The 21,593-nt window shown below is 38.8% G+C and overlaps 1 protein-coding gene across 13 annotated transcripts in view; it reads left to right on the plus strand.

Annotated features, from left to right (window-relative positions):
* Positions 1 to 858: 858 nt before the first annotated feature.
* The window catches only part of MTM1 (myotubularin 1), a 138,442-nt gene continuing 117,707 nt past the window's right edge, over positions 859 to 21,593 (plus strand). For 3 of the 13 annotated variants that reach the window (XM_037153379.2, XM_037153380.2, XM_037153382.2), the window contains exon 1: positions 865 to 938. The gene's annotated coding sequence lies outside the window, so the exon portion shown is untranslated. The other 10 variants (XM_053670186.1, XM_053670189.1, XM_053670193.1 and 7 more) reach the window with 7 other exon arrangements.

Here is a 21,593-nt window from a genome sequence, read left to right on the forward strand (position 1 = left end):
GCGGGGTTGGGGGGAGAAAGAGGAGAGAAGCATCAATGTGTGGTTGTTTCTCACATGCCCCGTACTGGGGACCCGGCTCAACCCGGGTTTGGGCTCTGACTGGTAATCTAATCAGCTAGGGGTTGGTTTGTTGGCAGGCTCTCAATCCACCGAAGCCACACCAGCCAGGGTCTGAGTATGTTTTTTTAAGTTATTATTACATACTGAATTCTCATCAGAAAGTTTTCTTTTTTGTTTTTCCTTTTGCTTTCTTTTCACTGTGTTAATGTTTGCTTGCTCCAAACCTCAAAAAGTAGAACTAATTTTGTGCTGAAATGTTCCCTTTCACTAAGTCTCAAGAGAGTTCTTGCAAAGGAGACCTCTCAGCTGTGAGCTGGGTTTGTGAATTGCATAGTCTGCACTAGAAACAGTGAAAGTTTTTTCCTTACAGTATGTCCATTTCACTTAACCAACCTTATGTACCAGTAATAGCTAAATTTAGAGACACCCGCTCAAGTTTTATCTATAGAAGTTTTCCCTCTGGGTTTCCCCTTTGAAGGAAAACAGTGAGACACAGAAGCGTCCTGGGACTACGCTTCCCAGAAGTCTCTGCGTGGCACCTACTCCAAGAGTGGCTCCTAGCATCTCGGCCCAGCCCATTCCTAGCACCGTATTTAAAACTACAACTCCCAGCGGCCACCTTGCTTTGGACCTTTCAAAGAGGGTTTCCCAGCAGCCACTTGGCTGAAGAGCCCCGCCCCTGGGAGCGGCTCCTAATGCTCCCAGGAGCCTCCCGCCCACCGGCCTCTGTCACGTGGTGCGCTACCGCCAATCGGCGCTCGGAGGAGGGTGGAGGGCGTTGGCCAAAGGCCGGAAGGCCGCAGGGGGAGGGCCCTGGAGGCGGAGCGGGTCCGGGGAGCTGAGCAGCCGGGCTAGAGCGGTGGCACTCGAATCCCAAGGTGGGTGGGCGGGTGCTGCGACTTGTTTCGGAGCTGAACGTTGCGGGGTCTGTGGTGTGGGAGCATTGGTGGGCAGGGAGAAAGAAGTTTGGACTTCCCAGGCCGGCGCGTTCCGTGGGGCCTCGCAGCACCAGAAGGGTGAGTGGGTACACCCAAACTCCTTGGCTGTACTCGCCTGCCAGGTCTGAGGCCAGAGAGCAGTAGGCAAGTGTCTCCGGCTTCTACGTTCTCCTGGTCCAAGGTCCGAGGCCCGCGGGCGAGGGTCGGGTTGGGAATGGTGCCGGTGGGCCGGGGTGGGGGGAAAGGTGTGTTGTAGCCGCAGCCTGGGCTTTAAAGCCCGTTTCTGGGCGGCGAGCGGGCTGGGCGGCCGCCCTGTCTCCCTGGCGACACGCCTCGGCTGGTCCTTCGCAAGGCACTCCGCGCGAGGTGGGTGCTCGCCTCATCCCCCATGGGTTCTGCACAGTGGGCACAGGCGGTCATTGGCCTTGAAGAGTGGGTCCGTGTTCTTGGCCAGTCTTTGTTTCTGTGTCACATACAGGAGGCTTGTTTGTTTTTGCAACAGTTGAACGAAGATCTGAAAGGGAAAGGTTAGTTCCCTGATACGCAGTCTGAAGTATGCACAGGCGCGAGCAAGCGCCCTTTGCTGGGTTCCCTCCTTTAACTGTCCTTCGTTCCGCTCAGGAAGTGAAAACTAATTTTAGTTTTTGCCTAAGCATAGAAGAAATAATTCTCCTGCAAAAATTACACTTTTAAGCTCTATGTACGAATATAAAGTATGAGGCAAAGTGGATTGTAAGTGGTTTTGGAACAGACATACTAAACCTTCACAAGAAGGAATCATGGCATATTAGAATTGACTGGGACCTTGAAGTTCATGTAGTTCATTTATTTCCTAGATGTGGGAAACCGAAGCTCAGAGAGGGTAACTAATGTGACACAGGCTGCGGGGCAACCTAATGACAAAGCAGTATCATAAGTCAGGTGAGAGGATATCTTGGTGGCTGTCTAGCCTGGGTAGGTTTTTTTTTTTGTTTTTGTTTTTTTTAAGCACAGCTCAGTTTTTGTTCTTTGTAAAGTATCTACCTTAGAGTCTTGAGACTGAGCCAGCGATTTTGCCATAGTTCAAACCATTTGAATTTCCTTTAAAACCAGTTTACCGGCCAAATAACACAATGAAACTTGTTAATTTATAGATACATTTTGTTTTCATTCAACATATATTTGGGGCAAGATCACTTATTCATCAGATTTGACTCTGAATGTCTTTTGGCTATTTCACAAACCAAACCTACCTTGAGGAGGTTCCACACCATGGAAAAGATTCAAATCATTGGTGCTGCCAGGGTATAGCAGCTTCCCGAGGCACTAGAATGTGGAGAACACTCACTGGGTGTTCTAATATGGTTATTAAACGATTGGTCTCCTTACCTAAAAGTTCTAACATATTGATCAAGTTGTCAATTGTTTCATTCAATCAGAAGGCCTACGATGTCCTCCCAGTGGGAGGACAGCAGACAGCACCACTGATGAGGTCTCTGCCTTACAGAGGTAATGCGTGGGTAAGCAGACAATAAAAGAAAGCTATATTTTCTAGTGGAGATGAGCAATATGAAGAAAAATAGAGCTATAGAACTCTATGATGACAATAAAACAGGCTAGCATGAATGAGAGTGTCTTGGGCATTACGTGGAATTGCTGGTTTTAGACTATCAACTGCTGCTCCATTACAGCAAATAAATAGAAAGTAAATCTGTCTGAATCAAAGAGATTCTGTGGAGTCCATCATTTCTCCAGCCATTGCGTTTTTGATGATAAGTTCATTACAGCCTCATTTTTAGTTGCGTTTCTTTTCCCTTACATGCAAACAATAAGTGGTTTCACATCTAGAGAGATGGTCTTCAAGTCCTTTGCTATCTCAGCAGTTACTTCAGTCTAAGGCTCTGCTAAGGTCAGTGTTGGTTGATTTCATGCTGGTGTCTGCTGGCCTCAGGCTACCTTACACAATGATTTTTCTTCCTGCACATTGGTTTGTACTGGGAACCTACTATCCCAGAAGGTGGAATGCTTGTCCACCTTCGTGTTGTGTGGTTTGTAAAGATATAAGTTCATTTTGAAATTACATCCATACTTTGGAAAAATTGCAGGTTCAGTTTCAGACCACCAGAGTGAAGTGAGTATCACAGTAAAATGAGTCATCTTTTTGCTGGTGGAGGATCTTGCCTTCAATTTGTTAAAAAAACAAACAACCCCCCCACATCTGTGAGGCATGCTAAAGTGAAACACAACAAAACAAGGTGTGCCTGTAGCTCTAGAGTAAAGAAGCACTTCTTAAGAACAAGAGTGCCAATAAACTGGCATTAATTATAGCTTACTATAAAAGTTTATCTGCTCAGTTCCCTCATATTTTGTATGTTCAGTGGCCTCAAAGCAAATGTTTTTATTTGTACAGGTTCTGAAAAATGATTTAAGTTACATAATGTACTCCAGTGTTCTTTGTTCCAAAATGGAAGGAGGATTAACAAAGTGTAGTTACTTTAAAAACCACTGAAAGAACATGTGGTTCTTGCTCTTATTGAGTGCTCCAAAATAAGGAGAAAAGCAGAGCCTCTTTAAAGCTTAGTAGGTGACATTTTGAACTGGTGGCCAAAGGATTTCAATGGCTAGAGTTTCTTGTTATTTCTAAAGTTTTTAAAAAATTTTATAAGAGAATAAGAGGTTGTTTTCATTATTTTTTAGTAACTCCCCTTCCCTGTTTCTGACCTCTTTGAAGTTCTGCTTTTTTAAAAAAAATTCTAGTTTCTCATTTCATTATTCCTTTCTGGCAGATGGGGGGACATGGGCTAAGTTGGTGACTTGGGATTTGAATTCTGGCTCTAATATTACCTGTGTGAATTTAGGCGAGTTACCTCTGTGCCTCAGTTTCCTTATCTGTAAAATGAAAATAGTAATAGTACCTTCCTCAAGGGGTGTCCTCAGGATTGAGTGATAATCTATGTTAATCCGTGATAAGTATTTATAATAGCATCTTGCACCTAGTAGTTTCTAAACAAAAGTTGAATTACATGGAATTCCCTTCTTTTGACTTGAACTACATGGAACTCCATTCTTTTCTTTTAAAGAAAAACAATGGTTCTATACATGTTTGAATAAACATTTAGAAATCTAATAAACCTGATTTTCTAGACATTTCTCTACATTATTAATTCAAGCTTTTAGTTTCAGGTGATGTTGCAGCAGTATTCACAGTTCTTGCAGTGCTGTGTTACCTTTACTGTTTAGACTTAGAAAACTAGATGCCATATTTTTTTGTTATTACAAATAAGAGTAGAGCAAGGGAATCCTTCAAATTTCCCTGCTTTGAAAGCAGTAGGGTACCAGGAGACCCAGTTGCAGTTAGTCAAGTGAGATCCAGTTGTCATCCTGTATTGGAGGATGGTTTTTCATGTTAAATGTTTACAATGTATTTTTCCACAGATCACACCAGGACAATCTCATCTTTTTGTTTTTAAGAATGTGACAAACGTTTCTTCAGAAAATTGGCATCCTGTACTAGTAGTTTCTTTCTCTTTCTACCTGAGGAACAAGTAGTGGTAAAGAGCCTTGTGTCTGTGTGATGTGGTAGAGAAATCTTTTTGAGTTTGGATTCCACAAGTCAGGTCCAAGTCCCAGTTCTGCACCCTAAATCTATAACAAGGGACAAGTCATTTTACCTCACTGCTGGTGGCTCTTTCGTTTGTAAGATAGATCTAAGAAAACATGCCTTGCCAAACTCCCAGAGCTCTTCAGAGAGAGTCAGATGTACAACAGCACCCTTTGAAGACAGGGTGGCATTATTGTCATTGCAGTCATCTGTTGTATAAGCCATCACTATTTGGAGAACTGATGTTAGAGGGAAGTATCTTTCCTTTTCTTGGATCATCTCCCCCATAGCTGTAGGTGTGGCCTCTGCCTCACTCTCTCTCTGCTGTCAGCATTCAGATATGCAAGTGTTGTATTGCCTCTCAAATGGACCTGAAAACATTAGTACACTTTCTGAGCTTCTCTTTTCTTTATTCCTAAAATGATAATACTGTATAACCAACAGTCACAAGGCCATCTCTCCATAATGGAACATTGCCTGCCTTTTTCTGCAGTGTCTCAGAAAGGAAGTCTTTCCTTTTTCATATCAATACCTTACCTTAGCTCCTTAGTGCAGGTTGAGGCTCAACTGAGTTCTTCCGTCCACACTAGATTGGATGCTCACCCTGTTGGGTTTGGACAAGAAGAAATCCAGGGACTCATTTGCTCTTTAGGTCCACACTGCCTTCCTTGTTTGTACAGGACAGGTGTCAAGTGCTCTGTTTTTGTTACTTGAATTTATTTCTCAATATCTTGAAATGCTGTCTGTCTAGGGATTATATTCCATGAGTTTCTTTCCATGGTTGATTAGCAAATGAGTAAGAAAGTTCTTTGAGTCCAGTGCTGGGACAGGTCTCACACATTGCTTTCCCACCATTTTCTTCTCAACTTCTGGATTTTTGGACTATTGTCATGAGTACTTTGCAATTATATTTGTTCGTTTCCCCACCCCCACGGAAGGGCTAAGGGAAGTTGAAGGCTAATAACTGAAAGTAAAAAGAAGAGTTACTTGTTTGTAACTCTGCCAGCTTGGATTCCCTTGCCTGCAGACCTTGATGACACAGTGAGGCCCTTTCTTTAGCTTTTGGTCATTGTTATATGTTGTTATCACATCCTTGAGATTTTTGTGAAAAGGAAACAGTTTCCCAGTGACTCTTAGAATGCAAAGGACTGTTACATCAGGGTGTTTTGCTTTCTCCTCTTAGTGGGAACTCTGGAGGCAGAGGTGGGCCCTGAAGGGGATTTGTAACATCAGGTGGTGGTGCTTGTAGTGCCCTTCCTTGTCTGAACTTTAAATTCCTTCATGGCCCTGAGATGATTTAGGTGGGGAAGGCCCTGAGATGATTTAGGTGGGGAATGAGGAGAACTGGGACTGCGCTGTCAGGACTCATTCCAACAGGGCTATAATTGGCTTGAGCTGTTTTACTGAAATAAGAAATGTCCCTGCACAGCAGTGACCCTTGGCCATGACATGTCAGTACTATTTTTGTGGGTCACATTAAAAAGGAAAACTTGCACTTGGTTTCAGTGAGACCCCAGAAGGGTGCTGCCCTTGACCTTGATATGTGGCAGGTAGGATATAAGAAACCCCAGCCAAGATTTCATTTTGAGCTTCCTAGTCCAGAAGTATGCCTTGCACTCATCAGTGGTTCCGGTCTGAGAGCAAGTTCAAGTCCCTACCGCCCTCACACAGAGAAGGCAGTTGGAGCTGGCCCTTGCCTCTTTGTAGCCCTTGTTGCAAGACATAATAACTAATTTTGAAAGTTGTTGCTGAATGTAATCCTGCTGGCCATTCCTTTTCTTTGCTATTATCAACTCTGAATTGATATGATCATTCTCCCAGATGTTCTCATCACTTTATGCCACCAAACAGTTTCTCCTTGTCAGTAAAGAATATCCTGATACCCCTGGTGCTCCTCAGCTCTGGGAAATTTGCGAGAAATGCAGAATCTTAGATGAAATCAATTTTTATAGTAGATTCTGATTTAACCCTGTATACCCACAATATCATTTCAACATGTAATCAGTATAAGAATTAGTACAATGTCTTCCCCTTTTCTTGTACTAAGTTATTGAAATCTGGTGAGTACTTTATATTTACTGCATCCCTCAGTTTAGACTAGCCATATTTCATATGTTCATTTACATGAACAATTTATATGTTCATCACATATTTCATGTGATTTATATGGCCTAGTAGCTCCAGTGCTGGACAGTCCTCTTTGGAGAGATACATTTTGACCTAAATTTGCTGGTGATGTCAGCAGATTGACTGTCAAGGCCACTGCTGCCTCAGTATAACCTCGAGTTAGTGATCCGTGAAATCTGGGTCAAGCCCTTTGCCCAGTGCTATGACATAACATCTCATTTGAATCCTCACAGCATCCCCACTGAGTACCAGAGAGTTCTTTTTTCTGTTCCAGTTTGGTAAGCTGGTTTAAGAAGTCAGCATTGATACACATGTGAAATGCAAGCATCTTTGTTGGGGGCATCTTCAAAGAACTTGAGGAACTCCTTCTCTGGCTCTTCAGAGCAGGGCTTTGGAGTCTCTCAGTGTAAATTTTCTTGGGCTGGAAAACCTGGTGGTTTGCCATGCTGGCTGCTTTTTAGCATCACCTAGAGAGCTTTAACAACTTGCTGACCCTACCCACAGACCTTCAGATTTTTTTGATCTGGGGGAGATCAGACATCTGCATTTCCTTTTTTTCTTATTGTATTTCTCCCTATTACCATTTAGTCCCATTATACTCCCTTGCCCCCACAATCACCACACTGTTGTCCCTGTTCATGAGTCCTTTTTCCTTTTTGATCAATCTCTTCAACTCCTACCCTGTGCACCATACTTAGGCTGTCATCCTGTTCTCTGTCTGAGTCTATCTGCATTTTAAAATGCTTCAGTGATTGGTGTGCTCCTTGGGAGTAACTGTGATAGGAACACACATGTCCTCAACCTGATAGCCCTGCTAATCATTTGGATTTCAGGTTGAAATGCAGATTCAGACTTCGTGGGTCTTCCACTGTTGGAGAACTTCTTAGTTGCAGCAAGGTCCCAGTTGATGCCCTTGTGCTCCTTTGATGTGCACTTTCACTTTGAGCAGCTAGCTCATCATCAGATTCACCTGAGGGCATGGTTCAAATGACAGCTTCACTGGCAGGCAGGCTGGAGTTTCTGATTCTGTTGGGTCCCAGGATCTGTATTGGAGAGGGCGCACTATTTTCTATATTTCACCAGAGAGTATTATGTTTATTTTAGGTTTTGTGTAGGCACACATCTGGTGCTCACTTTTTCTGGCATAAATAGATGTTGAATTTTATCAACCTTCTTTTCTGCCTTTATGGAGATATTTTCCCCTCCCCTCTTTAAATCTATTGATGCATGAGCTATTAAAAGAGATTTTCTAATATAACATTGTAACATTAATTAGCTTTGCGCTGCTGTACCTGAACCCAGTTGTTTCTTACTGCTGGATTTGATTGGTAGTATTTTCTTCAGGATTTTTACATCTGCATTTGTGAGTGAGATTTGGCTTTAATTTTCCTTTTCTGTGCTGTCCTTGTCTAGCTTAGTATTATTTTGCTAGCATGGTAAAGTGAGTTGAGAGTACTGGGATTCCCTTTTCGTGAACTCTTAGAAGTTTATATAAGGTTGGAGTTATCTGTTACTTTAATGTTGTGGTAAGAACATACCCCTAGAACTACCTGGGCCTACTGTGGGAAGATTTTGAACTACCAGTTAATATCTGCCATATCTGTAGTTATGTCTGTCTTTTCATTCTTAAATCTTAATATTATTTATTTTTGCCTTGTGTCTTTTTTCTTGATTACTTTTACCAGGGGTTTGTAAGTTGTGGTTATGCAGTATGAGGTTTGTCACTATGTGGAAATGAATATGCATGATTATATTCTCAAGTTATTTTGATTAATTTTTAGTGAGTAAAAATTTCATGATTTTAAGTCAAATTAATATCAAGGTATATTCTGAGAAGGTTTATTCCACCCCTCTCTCCTGTCAGGTGTGTTTTCCACTGCCCCCCACCACCAATCAATATCATCAGTTTTTAGTTCATTCTTCTATGTTTCTTCTTTTGCAAATTTGATCAGGTGTGTACACACTCACACATACATTTGTATTTCCTCCTTTTCTTACACCAAAAAAGTATACTATATATACTATTCAGCTTCTTTTTTTTTTTCACTTAAAATAATACCCTGCAAATCACTCTTCATTTTCTCCTTCTGTCTTTAGATTTATTCTGCTGTTTGGATATTTCAAAACATAGTAATATTATCATTTATTTATTTCTAGTATATTCTCATTTCCATTGTGATTATTTCATTCACCTGTGAGTTGCTTAGAAGTCTGTTTTTAAATTTACAAATACATTTTCTAGTTATTTTAAGACCTGGTTTCTTTTTTAAAAGATTTTGTTTACTTATTTTTAGACAGAGGGGAAGGGAGGGACATAGGGAGAGAAACATCAAAGTGTGATTGCTTCTCACATGCCCCTCACTGGGGACCTGACTAGCAATCCAGGCATGTGCCCTAGACTGGAATGGAACTGGTGACCCTTTGATTCCCAGGCTGGTGCTCAACCACTGAGCCACACCAGCCAGGGCTAAAACCTGATTTCTAATTTAACTTCATTATGGTCAAAGAATGTGATCTGAATAGTTCCTTGAAATGTGTCGAGGGTAGGTTTATATAGTATCTTGTGGTTTTCTTAGCAGAATGCATTTTGTGTTCATCAACATTGTCTCATGTATCAGCTGTTGCTGAGTAGTATTCTGAAGTGGGGCGGTAGCATAGTTTGTTCATGTCGATGAACATTGAGTTGATTCCATTTTTTGGCCATTATGAATTCAGTGCTTCGAACATTTTTTTACAGGTCTTTATGTGGACTTGTGTTTTTGTCTTGTGTAAATACTTAAGTGTTGCATTGCTGAGCCATATACTTAGTGTTATATAATGTTACAAGAAACTGTCAGACTATTTTCCAAAGTACCTGTGCCATTTTGCATTCCCACTGGCGAAGTAAAGTATGAGAGTTCTGCATGGGCCCTGTCTTCACTGTTACTTGTTATTATCTGTCTTGTTAAATTGCAGCCATTCCAGTGGTTGTGTAATGGTAGCACATTGTGGTTTTAATGTGCTTATTCCTAATAACTAGTGATGGTGAGTATGTCTTCATGTGTGTATTGAACATTCGTGTATCTTTGGTAAAGTGTCTGCTTAAATCTTTTGCCTGTTTCTAATTGGATTGTCTGTCTTACTGCATATAAGACTTCACATATCAGATATGTGATTTTCAAGTACTTTCTCCCAAACTGTGATTTATCTGTTTGTTTTCTTAACTGTGCCATGGAAAGAGCAAAGGTTTTTTCATTGATAAAATCCAAGTTATCATTTTTTTTCCACTTATGCTTTTTGTGCTCTCAGAAATCTTTGCCTAACCTAAGTTCCCAAAGATTTTCTCCTGTGTCTCCTTGTAGAACTTTCACAGTTTTAGCTCTTATGTTTAGCTCCATTGTGGCAGACAGACCCTAGGGTGACCTTCCCCTACCCCCTGATTTTCACCTCCTAGTACTCACACCCTGTGTAATCTCCTGCCCTTGAGTTTATAGTGTTATGAGAAAATGAGCAGAAGATCCAGACAAACCATGCTGAGACTCTTGACCCACAACCCATGGAAACTGAGATAATTAATGTGTTCAGTTTAGCTACCAAGTTTGCAGTGCAGCATTATAGAACTAATTAATACTTCTCTGCTTCATTTCAAGTTATTTTTGTGTGTTGGGTGAAGTAAGGATCAAGTTCCAACATCATTTGTGGAAAAGGTTATTTTCCCATTGAATTACCTTGGTACTTTTGTTTACAATCAATTGGCCATTGCTAGGACCTCCAAAAGATGGGCCTGATTTTGGACTCTGTTGTGTTCCATTGATGTGTATAACTATCCTTAAGCTGGTACCACAGTATCTTGATTACGGAGGCATTATATAAAGTGGATCTGGAAATTGGGTAGTGGAAGTACCCCAACGTTATTCTTTTGTTTTTCTTTCAAGATTATTTTGGTTATTCTTGGTTCTTTGCTTGTCTATATATATATATATTTCAGAATCATCTTGTCAATTTCTACTACAAAGCCCACTTGGATTTGATATAGGTATTGCATTGAATCTACATATAATATTGACATAATAAAATTGAGTTTTCTGATCCTTGAGCATGATATATTATTTCTGTGTATTTAGGTCTTCTTTAATTTCTCTCATCTGTGTTTTATAGTTTTCAGCTATGGATCTTATGTACATCTTGTTAAATATATCCCTCAATATTTCATTTGTATATTATACAAATGATATTTCATACTTTAGTGCCCATTTGTTCATTACTAACAATACAAATACAGTTAATTTTTGTGTTGACTTGGGTATCATGCAACCTTACTAAATTTACTCATTCTGTAGTTTTTTATAATGTTCTTAGGCTTTTTTTTACATATATGATCATACCATCTGCAAATACACTTTTACTTCTTCCTTCCTTTTTGTCTCTGAAAGATATTGAATGCAAGCAATAAGAGCACCTTCATAACATTGTTCCAACACTTAGGGGAAAGTATTCCATCTCTCACCATTATATATGATGTTAACTATAGGTTTTTCATAGGTTCCCTTGACTATTCCTAGTTTGCTGAGAGCTTTTTTTAATCATGATTAGATGTTGAATTGTTTGTAGAATTATGAATGTCTCAGATACCATCTGCCGAAAGACAGTATACCTCATGAATAGTCCTAGTGGGAATTCTTTTTATTCATTTATGGAGCAGTATATTGCTCCTTCAAAAGCCATGGAAATTGTCTGTGTTGGATTCCTATGTGTTACTGTTACAGTACTGGAATTTCTTCATTTTCCCTTTCTTTGCCATTCTTTTGACACTGATTTTGGTTCCTCTTCAGCTCCTTGCTTTTTTATTTCTTCCTTTTATATGATTACTTCCACATCTTTGAAAATTTCCTCCCTGCTAACAGTGCTAAGCTCTAGAAATATGTGTGTGTTCATTCATTCGGTTCTTTCACTTTTTTCTATAGCAGGAATGAGTGGCCACTTGTTTTTATGACTAGAATAATAGGTAACTGCACCACACAGGAAGATAAACATTGTCTGTACTCTGGGTCACTTGCAAGTCTTTCTCTTGCTGAATTTCCAAGGCTTCTAATGAAGCCAGTCTTCAGAAATTGCCTTTGGACACTCCTCTAACTACTATGTCAAATCACCTGTTAGGCAGGCTGCTAGCCCTGCTGCTGATTTCTTTGAACCTTGAAGGTTAACCTGGTCTTATAAATTATGACTAATTAAGATGTATCAAGCTTAGAATTTTCAAGAATTGAGAGACCTTAGGCAATATTTTGAAAACCTCACTTTCTGCTTTTTACTTCTAGCACATTAAGACAAGGAACAGGAAACTCCAAATCAAAATTACCCAGCCCATTTTTGGAACTCTTCTTTGGAATTGCCTTAAGAGGTCATGGCACTTTAAGCCCTGGCTGGTGTGGCTTGGTATTTGAGTGCCAGCCTGTGAATCAAAGGGTCATCAGTTTGATTTCCAGTCTAGGGCACATCCCTGGGTTGCAGGCCAGGTTGCCAGTAGGGGGCACATGAGAGGCAACCACACATTGATGTTTCTCTCTCTCTTTCTCTCTCCCCTCCCCTCTCTAAAAAATTAAAAAAAATCTTTTAATAAATGAGGCCATGGCACTTTAAGAAACTATCCTCAGTGGTGTCAGATCTTTGAGTGAGGACTTGGTTTTTGGCTCTAGGCCAAAATCATTTTGAGGCCCATCTATTAAGTAGATGGAGTGGACACTTATGCTGTGGAAAGCATGTTTTTCATTTAAAAATTGAGATATGGTAAAATTCATGAGATGGTATTTTATGTTGTTTTAAACTCTAAAGACAGTTTCAGAAGAATTGGAAGAATACTTGGAATGTTGATAATGTTGATATAATAAGTGCACACCATCTGAAGGGACTACTTTGAAGAATAACTCATCTAGCTATGTATATGCTCCCATCCAAGTACTAACCAGGCTCGACCCCACTTAGCTTCTGAGACCAGATGAGATTGGGCGCGTTCAGGGTGGTATGGCCGTAGACTAGCTATATATAGGCTGATGGGCATTTTAACAAAGGCCTCAATTTATCCTAGTTGTGCCTCATGGGGTATTTATTCTATTTTTGTCTGCTAGTAATAAATTCTTCCTTCTTTTAAAATATAGTTTGAAAAAAACTCTTCCATGATACAAAGTAGTATTGCAGTGGACAAACAAGAGACATGTACTGTGTGCCTCACAGACATGAATTTGGGAGGAAGTCATTACTTGTTTACTTATCTTTAAAATGAAGGCTAGAATTTGTTGTGACCATCTGGTTTTGTTACATAGAGATATGTTATTTTGTTATTCAGCTGTGTAAGCAGGAGGCATAATGTCCTCATTTTTAATTTGATTATCTGTTAGAGAATTAGAGCAACAACTACCTGTTGGTAGGTAAGAGTGCCAGACTCACTGAGTTTGAAATCTAACATTGACAGTTTTTAGTGAACATGTTGTTTAACCTTCTTGTTGCTTGGGGTTGTGTGTTTTCATATGAAGATAGTAATAGTAGTTGCCTTATGAGGTTGTTGGGAGCGTTGAATGAGTTCATCTGTGCTTAAAACACTGCCTGGCACATAATAAAGGATTAGTAAATGGCAGCCATGATCACTGATGAACAGATGTTCTATTTTGCCTTAGTTGAATAGTATCGCCTGTGTTGTTGTCTCTATTATTATTTAACATACACTTATTCATTGTCTTTATACTATTTAACTTGTCTTATATTTGTTCATCTCCCCAACTCAGTCAGTGGCTCCTTGAAGGCCAGTTTCATTTTTTTAGAATTTCCCAATGTGGTCCAGAGTAGTTGACCAATATATATTTACTGATTGATTTTTTTTATCTCTTTGGAAACAGGATTAAATAATTATGTATGCTGAGTGAAGAGTGTCTTCAGAAATGATTGGTCTCATGTAATTTAATTATCCTAAGAAGCTACAATTCAGTGCTGGTTAATTTAATAGATGTTTAGTGATTGCTTATAGTTGGATTGACAAACTAAATTGTTCTGATTGTAACCACATGATCATTTTGTACATCGTTAATTTCTGTAGCTAACCTCTTTGTTATGAATTGGATTGTCTCCCCCAGAAAGATATAGTGATAGGCCTAGACCCCCCCCTACCTTGGAATGTGACCTTATTTGGAAATAGGGTCATTGTAGATATAACTAGTTAAAGTCATACTGGAGTAGGGTGTGCCCTTAATCCAATATCACTGTTGTCCTTAGTGGAGAATATCATGTAGAGACACACAAAGAAGAACACAGAGAAAAAGGTCATGTGATGACAGACACAAAGATTGAAATGCTGTGATTGCAACCACCAGAAGCTGGAAGAGGCAAGAAGGACGCTCCCTCCGCTTGAACCTCGCAGAGGAGTGTGGCCCTGCTGACCCTTTGATTTTAGGCATGTAGCCTACAGAACTGAGAGAGAAGAAATTTGTATTGTAAATTATCCAGTTTGTACCGCTTCGTTAGAATAGACCCAGGAAACTCAGACACTGCCCATGCATTCTTTTGCCTTTTTCCCCCTTGCTCTTTGAATTACAGTGTTGACAACACCAGCTTTCAGTTTTCATTTAATCTCAAATGGTTGATTTGCCTACATTTTCACCCATTAGCCATCTTCTCAATACAGTTTGATTAAATACATGCACACACATATACATTTATTGCAAGAGCAGACAAAGGTATTGGAAAATCTGGCACAAAAAACCATTGCAATTCTCACATGTGTGCTGGAAGTAGGAGACATTTACAAGATTGTTCATAACAGTTACCATTTGTAATAGCAAAACCTGGAGCCAGTTCAAATGACCTCTGAGAAGAGAATGACAAAGTATAGAACAATGGACTATTATGCAGCATTGAAAATGAGTGAAGCACATCTCCACACATCCACATTTCTAGCTCTCACAACAAGGCTGTGTGAGAAAAGCAAGGGGTAGAAGATATGTAACCATTTCAGTTATATATACAAGCTCAAACCCAACACAATATTTAGCAATATATACTACATAAGTGGAAAAGTTATACAGATATGCAAAGGAGTTATAAAAACAAAAAGCTTCCCTAGAGAGGGAGGCTGGAGTACCTTTAATAGCTGAAGGCTGATGTCTTCAAAGTCATTAAAGTTTATGAGGATGATACTATATTCATTTACTTATTGACTGAGTGCTCAAACTCCTCTGTGCTGGTGATACAACATGAAACAGGCCTTGCCCTTAGGAAACTCAGATCTAATAGACCTAAAATATCAATGGATAAATAGAATACAGCATGAGAAATGAAATATTAGAAATTTTTACAGCGTACAGAGAAGTGATGTATGTGTATGTTTTTAGTTCCTTCCCCCTCCACCACTAATTCCAGTTGGAGTAATCTTTGTCAGTAATGCCCAGTCTGAGAAGGTCCTTGGAAAGTAAGATGTTTTGAACTGGCATCTTCATTATTATCATAGCTATGATTCTTTACATGTTTACTCTTGGCATTAACAATTACAGTTTAACTTTTGCTTTAGGTACTTTTTACTTGTGAATTTAAAGTGTACTTTTTGGGAACAGTTTCTTGCAGGGGAAAATAGTTAAACTATGCTGCTGTCATGAGCAGATCAGCTGGGTTCATGAGTTTGGGAATTGGCAGATGGATAGGGAACTTGATCTTGTTCCTATTTTAAAACTGTTTACTGCCAGGTAACTCACAGTTATAAAACACATTGGAGAATTTAAAGATCTATTTAAATGTATGTATTATCATTACTAGGTAGCCTTTTTATATTAAAAAAGTTAACCTGGTGGTGGTTGACTTTTTAATAGTTTCTTTAGCATACCACATTCAATTTATGAAGCATTTCTAAAGTTACTCTGTTTCATAGCCATAGCTCAGGCCTCTAAAGCCATTCAGCTGTCTTGAAGATATGTCATTTGTTTGGAGGGAACCAAGTAATAGGGTGATTGGATCAGCTCAAATCCATCACTTACTGCTGGAAAAAATGATTCAAAACGCATTCTTCACTGGATCGGAACTATATTGTTTTTAGCCAAAGGTCTTTGCAACATATAAAGAAGTAAAAGTAAGTATAGTGTGATCTTTAAAATGAATAATAAATGTTATTCAAAATGATTCAAAGAGTTGGCTTATAAATGAAATTTAATTTCATAATTTAATATTTCATAATTTCCAAAGAAGAATTAATCAAAACAAAACTCCTATTTAATATTTCATAATTTCCAAAGAAGAATTAATCAAAACAAAACTCCTTTAGCCCTGATGTTTGATATTGCCAAGAAAAATTGACCTCTAATCACATGTTTTGTATGTGTCTATTTGGGGAATAAGCAACTTACTTTGACAGGGGGGTACTGTTTTGGAATAAATACAGTTAGATTTACTCTAAGAAATCTTTAGTGTATTTCTAGATCCTTGAGTTAGGATAAAAAGTAAGACGAGGTCTCCAGGTTAGGGATCCCGTGGAAAGTTTCCTTGGGCTAGGACTCGAGCATGTACTTTTTTAATGGAAGTAGGCATGCTTTAAAGATAAACTGCTGTTCAGAGCCCTGGCAAGATTATATGCATCATCTTAGAAAATGTGTATGCAGAATGTTTTAGGCAGCGGTAGACATTGTGTATTTTATAAAGAATCAAGCCAAGTATTTTAGTGCTAGTTTGAAAAATGACTTAGAGCTCATCAAAACATCTATAGGAGGAAGGGACCAGATATTGGAGCACTCTGTTTTATCAATGGCTGTGTCAGCTTTTTATGTGTTCCTCATCACAGCTCCATGAGGTAGGTGGTATCATGTCCATTTTTCACGGAACTGCAGTTTGTCCAGAGTTTCATGGCTAGTAATAGTCATCAGGTGACAACATTGGTATCTGAAGCCCAAACTGGTATAAAGTACAGAATCCCCTCCTATTTTCAACTACATGGCACAGTTTTGCAGCTGGTCATAGTACATTTTTACAAGACATATGCTATGAGTGGTGTGGTTAGCTTATGTTTTAGTTTAAAAGGACATTAGTATTAGCCTTGACTGAAGGAAGTTCATTTGGAAGTAATCTATTTTAATAGTTAAGGCAGAAGGTGACAGCTTGTTTTTATAAATGAAGCCTTAACTGGACTGTAGCAAAACACTGACATTTCTTCACTGTCTGTGGCTGCTTTCAGGCTACAGCAGAGTTCAGTAGCTGCAACACAGTCTACACGGCTCACCAAACCTAAAATATTTACTATCTGTCCCTTTACAAGAAGGTTTACGAACCCCCATTCAAAAGAAAATGAGTAGAAATTAAATTAATAGTGCACCAGTCTCAGTGCTGTGAATTTTTGTGTTTGTGCTGAGTGGTTTGGTTAAGGTCATCTCAAGGCATCTTTTTTATTTTCTTGCCTTCTAGGTGTCCTACAGTCAGAGCAACTTTAATGTAAAAGTGAGAATAACTTGATTTAGTAAATCCTGTTTACAGGTACAGAACAGAAAACTCTCTGCTGTTGGTTCTCACAGGGGAGTGGTGACATTCCCCATAGAGGCCATATTGGAAAAGGGGGAAGGGTCTGTTTTTAGTGTAATATATTAAAATTATGTTATTTTATTATAATTCATTGTCCTTTTTTATCATTTAGATAGGAATCAAGGCATTATATTGATTATTTTTTGAAATTCTGTTTAGGTTGATAATATCTGATTTTCATTTCAGGTTAGCAAAGGTAGATTTACAGAAATTTGTTTTATAACAAAGGGAACATTGGGGCTGCCCTAAGTGTTTGCCATTCTTTTTTTTCAAAATAGACATTCAAGTAAAGAGAGTTTCCTTAGAAATATTTTGAATTCTGCACTTACAGTCTGCTTATGCATAACTTTTCACTCACTGGTAGGCCTTAGAAGTTGGTTTTCAGACTGGGTAGTTTCCTACAGCTTTCAAGGGACCCTGCAGAGAAAGACCATGCTTAAACTTCATTTACATGCCAAGACAGAGTAAAAAAGCATACTGAGTAAAATTTAAAGAGAAGACCTGCATACTTTTTGTTGCTGTTTGTACATGGAAAGTTCAGAAAAACCACTAATCGAGGCTCATTGATCTCAAATCAGGTGACCATGGGAACTAGAGTTTAGATTTTTCTTGCAAAGGCCCTATGAGGTGGAAGTCAAATTATTTTCTAGTACTGCCTTTAGATTTTTACAGAAGAGTAAAAATGGCCCTCATTTGTTTGAAAGGGTTTATAGATATGTCTGCTTCAGGTGTTTTGTGGAATCCTGATTTTCATATTCAACAGGCAGTGGAACAGTTTCTTAGTAGGACAGTAGTATTCAAGTACTTTTTAGTACAAATTGCTTTAGAGGGGCGTAAGTTAATGCTGCCTGCCATTCTGCTGCCCAGAGCCATCATGACTTGATTAGCCAAAGATTTGTTCTACTATTTTTTTTCCTTTGGTTTAAACAACAGAAATTTATTTTCTCACGGTTGTTGAACCTACAAGTCGAACATCATGATTCAGTAGGGTTGGTTTCTCCCGAGGGACTTTCTCCTTGACTTGTAGATGGCTATTTTCTCTCATGGTATACAGAGGGAATACCATGTGAAGACACCATGGTATTCCGTCTGTATATGTCTGGGCTCAAGTTTATCTAGGAAGAACATCAATCATATTATCTACTCTGATGGCCTCATTTAACCTTTTTTATTTAATTGATTATTTTATTGTTGTTCAATTACAGTTGTCTACATTTTAACCCCACTATCCCCCCACCCCAGCCAAACCCCTTCCTACTCTTTCTTCCACCCTCCCCCTTGGTTTTGTCCATGTGTCCTATATGGTAGCTCCTGAAAACCCTTCCCCCCCATTATCCCTTCCCACCTTCCCTCTGGTTACTGTCAGATTGTTCATAATTTCCATGTCTCTGACACCTGGCTTATTTCACCCAGCATAATGCTCTCCAGTTCCATCCATGCTGTCGCAAATGGTAGGAGCTCCTTCTTTCTCTGTGCTGCATAGTAATCCATTGTGCTCTGCTGCATAGTATTCCATCATTTAAATGTACCATAGTTTTTTAATCTACTCATTTACTGATGGGCACTTAGGTTTCTTCTAGCATTTGGCTATTGTAAATTGTGCTGCTATGAAATTGGGGTCTATAGGTTCTTTTGCATTGGTGTTTCAGGGTTCTTAGCATGTAATTCCAGCAGTGGAATTCCTAGGTCAAAAGGCAGTTCCATTTTTAGTTTTTTTGAGGAAATTCCATACTATTTTCCACAGTGGCTGCATCAGTCTGCATTCCCACCAACAGTGCACTAGGGTTCCCACTTCTCCACATCCTCGCCAACATTTGCTGATTTGTTTATGATGCCATTTTGACCCATGCGAAGTAGTATTTCATTGTGGTTTTAATTTGCCTTTCTCCGATGGCTAATGATGCAGAGCATCTTTTCATATGTCTCTGGGCCCTCTGTATGTCCTCCTTGAAGAAGTGTCTGTTCAGGTCTTTTTCATATTTTTTTAATTGGGTTTTTTGTCTTCCTGGAGTGGACTTGTGTAAGTTCTTATATATTTTGGAGATCAAACCCTTGTCTGAGGTATCATTGGCAAATATGTTTTCCATACAGTTGGTTTTCTTTTCATTTTAATGTTGTTTTCTTTAGCTGTGCAGAAGCTTTTTGTTTTGATGAGATCCTATTTGTGTATTCTTTATCTCCCTTGCTCTAGAGGAAATATCAGAAAAAATATTGCTGTGTGGAATATCTGAGATTTTCCTGCCTATGTTCTCCTCTAGGAGTTTTATGGTGCCATGACTTATACTTAAGTCTTTTATCCACCTTGAATTTATTTTGTGTATGATGTAAGTTAGTGATCAGGCTTCACTTTTTTGCATGTAGCTGTCCAGATCTCCCAATACCATTTGTTGAAGAGGCTCTTTTTGCTCCATTTTATGCTGCTGCCTCCTTTCTCAAATATTAAATAACCATAGAGCCTTGGGCTTATTTCTGGGCTCTCTGTTATGTTTCATTGGTCTATGTGTCTGTTCTTATGCCAGTATCAGACTGTTTTTATTACAGTATCCTCATAATACAGTTTGATAATCAAGTATTGTTATCCCACCCACTTTGTTCCTTTTTCTCAAAATTGCAGGAGCTCTTCGGGGTCATTTATGGTTCCATATAAATTTTTGAAATGTTTGTTCTATATCTGTGAAGTATGTCATTGGTAATTTAATGGGCATTGCATGGAATTTATAAATGGCTTTGGGTAGTATGGATATTTTAATAATATTAATTCTTCCAATCGATCAGCACGGTATATGCTTCCATTTGTTTGTCTTCCTTAATTTCTTTCTTAAGTATTATGTAGTTTTCTGAGTACAGGTCTTTTACCTCCTTCATTAGGTTTATTTCTAGGAACTTTACTTTATTTCTTGCTATAACAAATGAGATTTTTTCCATGATTTCAGTTTCTGATATTTCACTATTGGTGTACAAAAATGCCTTCAATATTCCTGAATATTGACATGGTATCCCACTGTTTTGCCAAATTCACTTATTAGGTCAAGCAGTTTTTTTTTTGTGGATTCTATATGATTTTCTATGTACACTGCAAACAATGACAATTTTGCTTCTCCTTTCCAATTTAGATGCCTTTCATATTTTTTTCTTGTCTGATTGCTGTGGATAGGATTTCCAATACTATGTCAAATGAGAGTGGTGAAAGCAGGCATCCTTGTCTTGTTCCTGATTTTAGTGGGAAAGCTCTAAGTTTTTGCTGATTGAGTGTGATGGTGCCTGTAGGTCTCTCCTATATGGCCTTTATTATGTTGAGGAATGCTTTATCTATTCTCATTTTGGTGAGTGTTTTGATCATAAATGGGTGCTACAACTTATTAAATGCTTTTTCTGCATCTATTAATACAATCATGTGATTTTGGTCTTTGCTTTTGTTTATGTGATGAATTACATTTATTGATTTGCGAATATTGTACCATCCTTACATCCCTGGGATGAATCCCACTTGATCATGGTGTATGATCTTTTTAATGTATTGCTGGATGTAGTTTGCCAATGTTTTGTTGAGGATTTTAGACTCCATGTTCATCAGCATTATTGGCCTGAAGTTTTCTTTCTTTCTTGTGTCTTTATCTGGTTGTGGGATTAGGATGATCCTGGTTTCATAAAAAGAGTTTGGGAGTCTTCCATTGTCTTGGATGTTTTGGAATAGTCTATGAAGGATAGGGGTTAGCTCTTCCTGAAATGCTTTGTAGAATTCTCCTGTGCAACCATCCTGTGCAGGGCTTTTGTGGTTGGAAGTTTTTGATTACTACTTCAATTTCATCAGCTGTTGTTGGGATGCTTAGGCTTTCTGCTTCTTCTTCACTGAGTATTGGAAGATTATACTTTTGGAGAATTTTGTCCATTTCACCTAGGTTTTTAAATTTCTTGGCATATACTTCTTAGTATTATTTTCTTACAATTCTTTGTATTTCTGTGGTGCCATTTGTAATCTCTCCTCTTTCATTTCTGATTGTGTTTATGTGGGTCCTCTCTTTTCTTCTTGATGAGTCTGCTTAAGGCTTGTTGATTTTATCTTTTCAAAGAACCAGCTCCTGGCAGAAAGCCTGAATAGACCAATCACATCAAATGAAATTGAAGCAGTAGTCAAAAATCTCCTGACACACAAAAGCCCTGCACAGGATGGTTTCACAGGAGAATTCTACAAAGCATTTAAGGAATAGCTAACCCCTATTCTTCACATACTATTCCAAAAAATTCAAAATGATGGAAAACTCCCAAACTCTTTTTTATGAAGCCAACATCATCCTAATACCAAAACCAGATAAAGATACAACAAAGAAAGAAAACTTCAGGCCAATATTGCTGATGAACATAGATGCTAA

This window comes from Artibeus jamaicensis, unplaced genomic scaffold (genome assembly GCF_021234435.1).
Source record: "Artibeus jamaicensis isolate MK-2021 breed Jamaican fruit bat unplaced genomic scaffold, CSHL_Jam_final contig_554, whole genome shotgun sequence".
Taxonomy (NCBI): domain Eukaryota; kingdom Metazoa; phylum Chordata; class Mammalia; order Chiroptera; family Phyllostomidae; genus Artibeus; species Artibeus jamaicensis.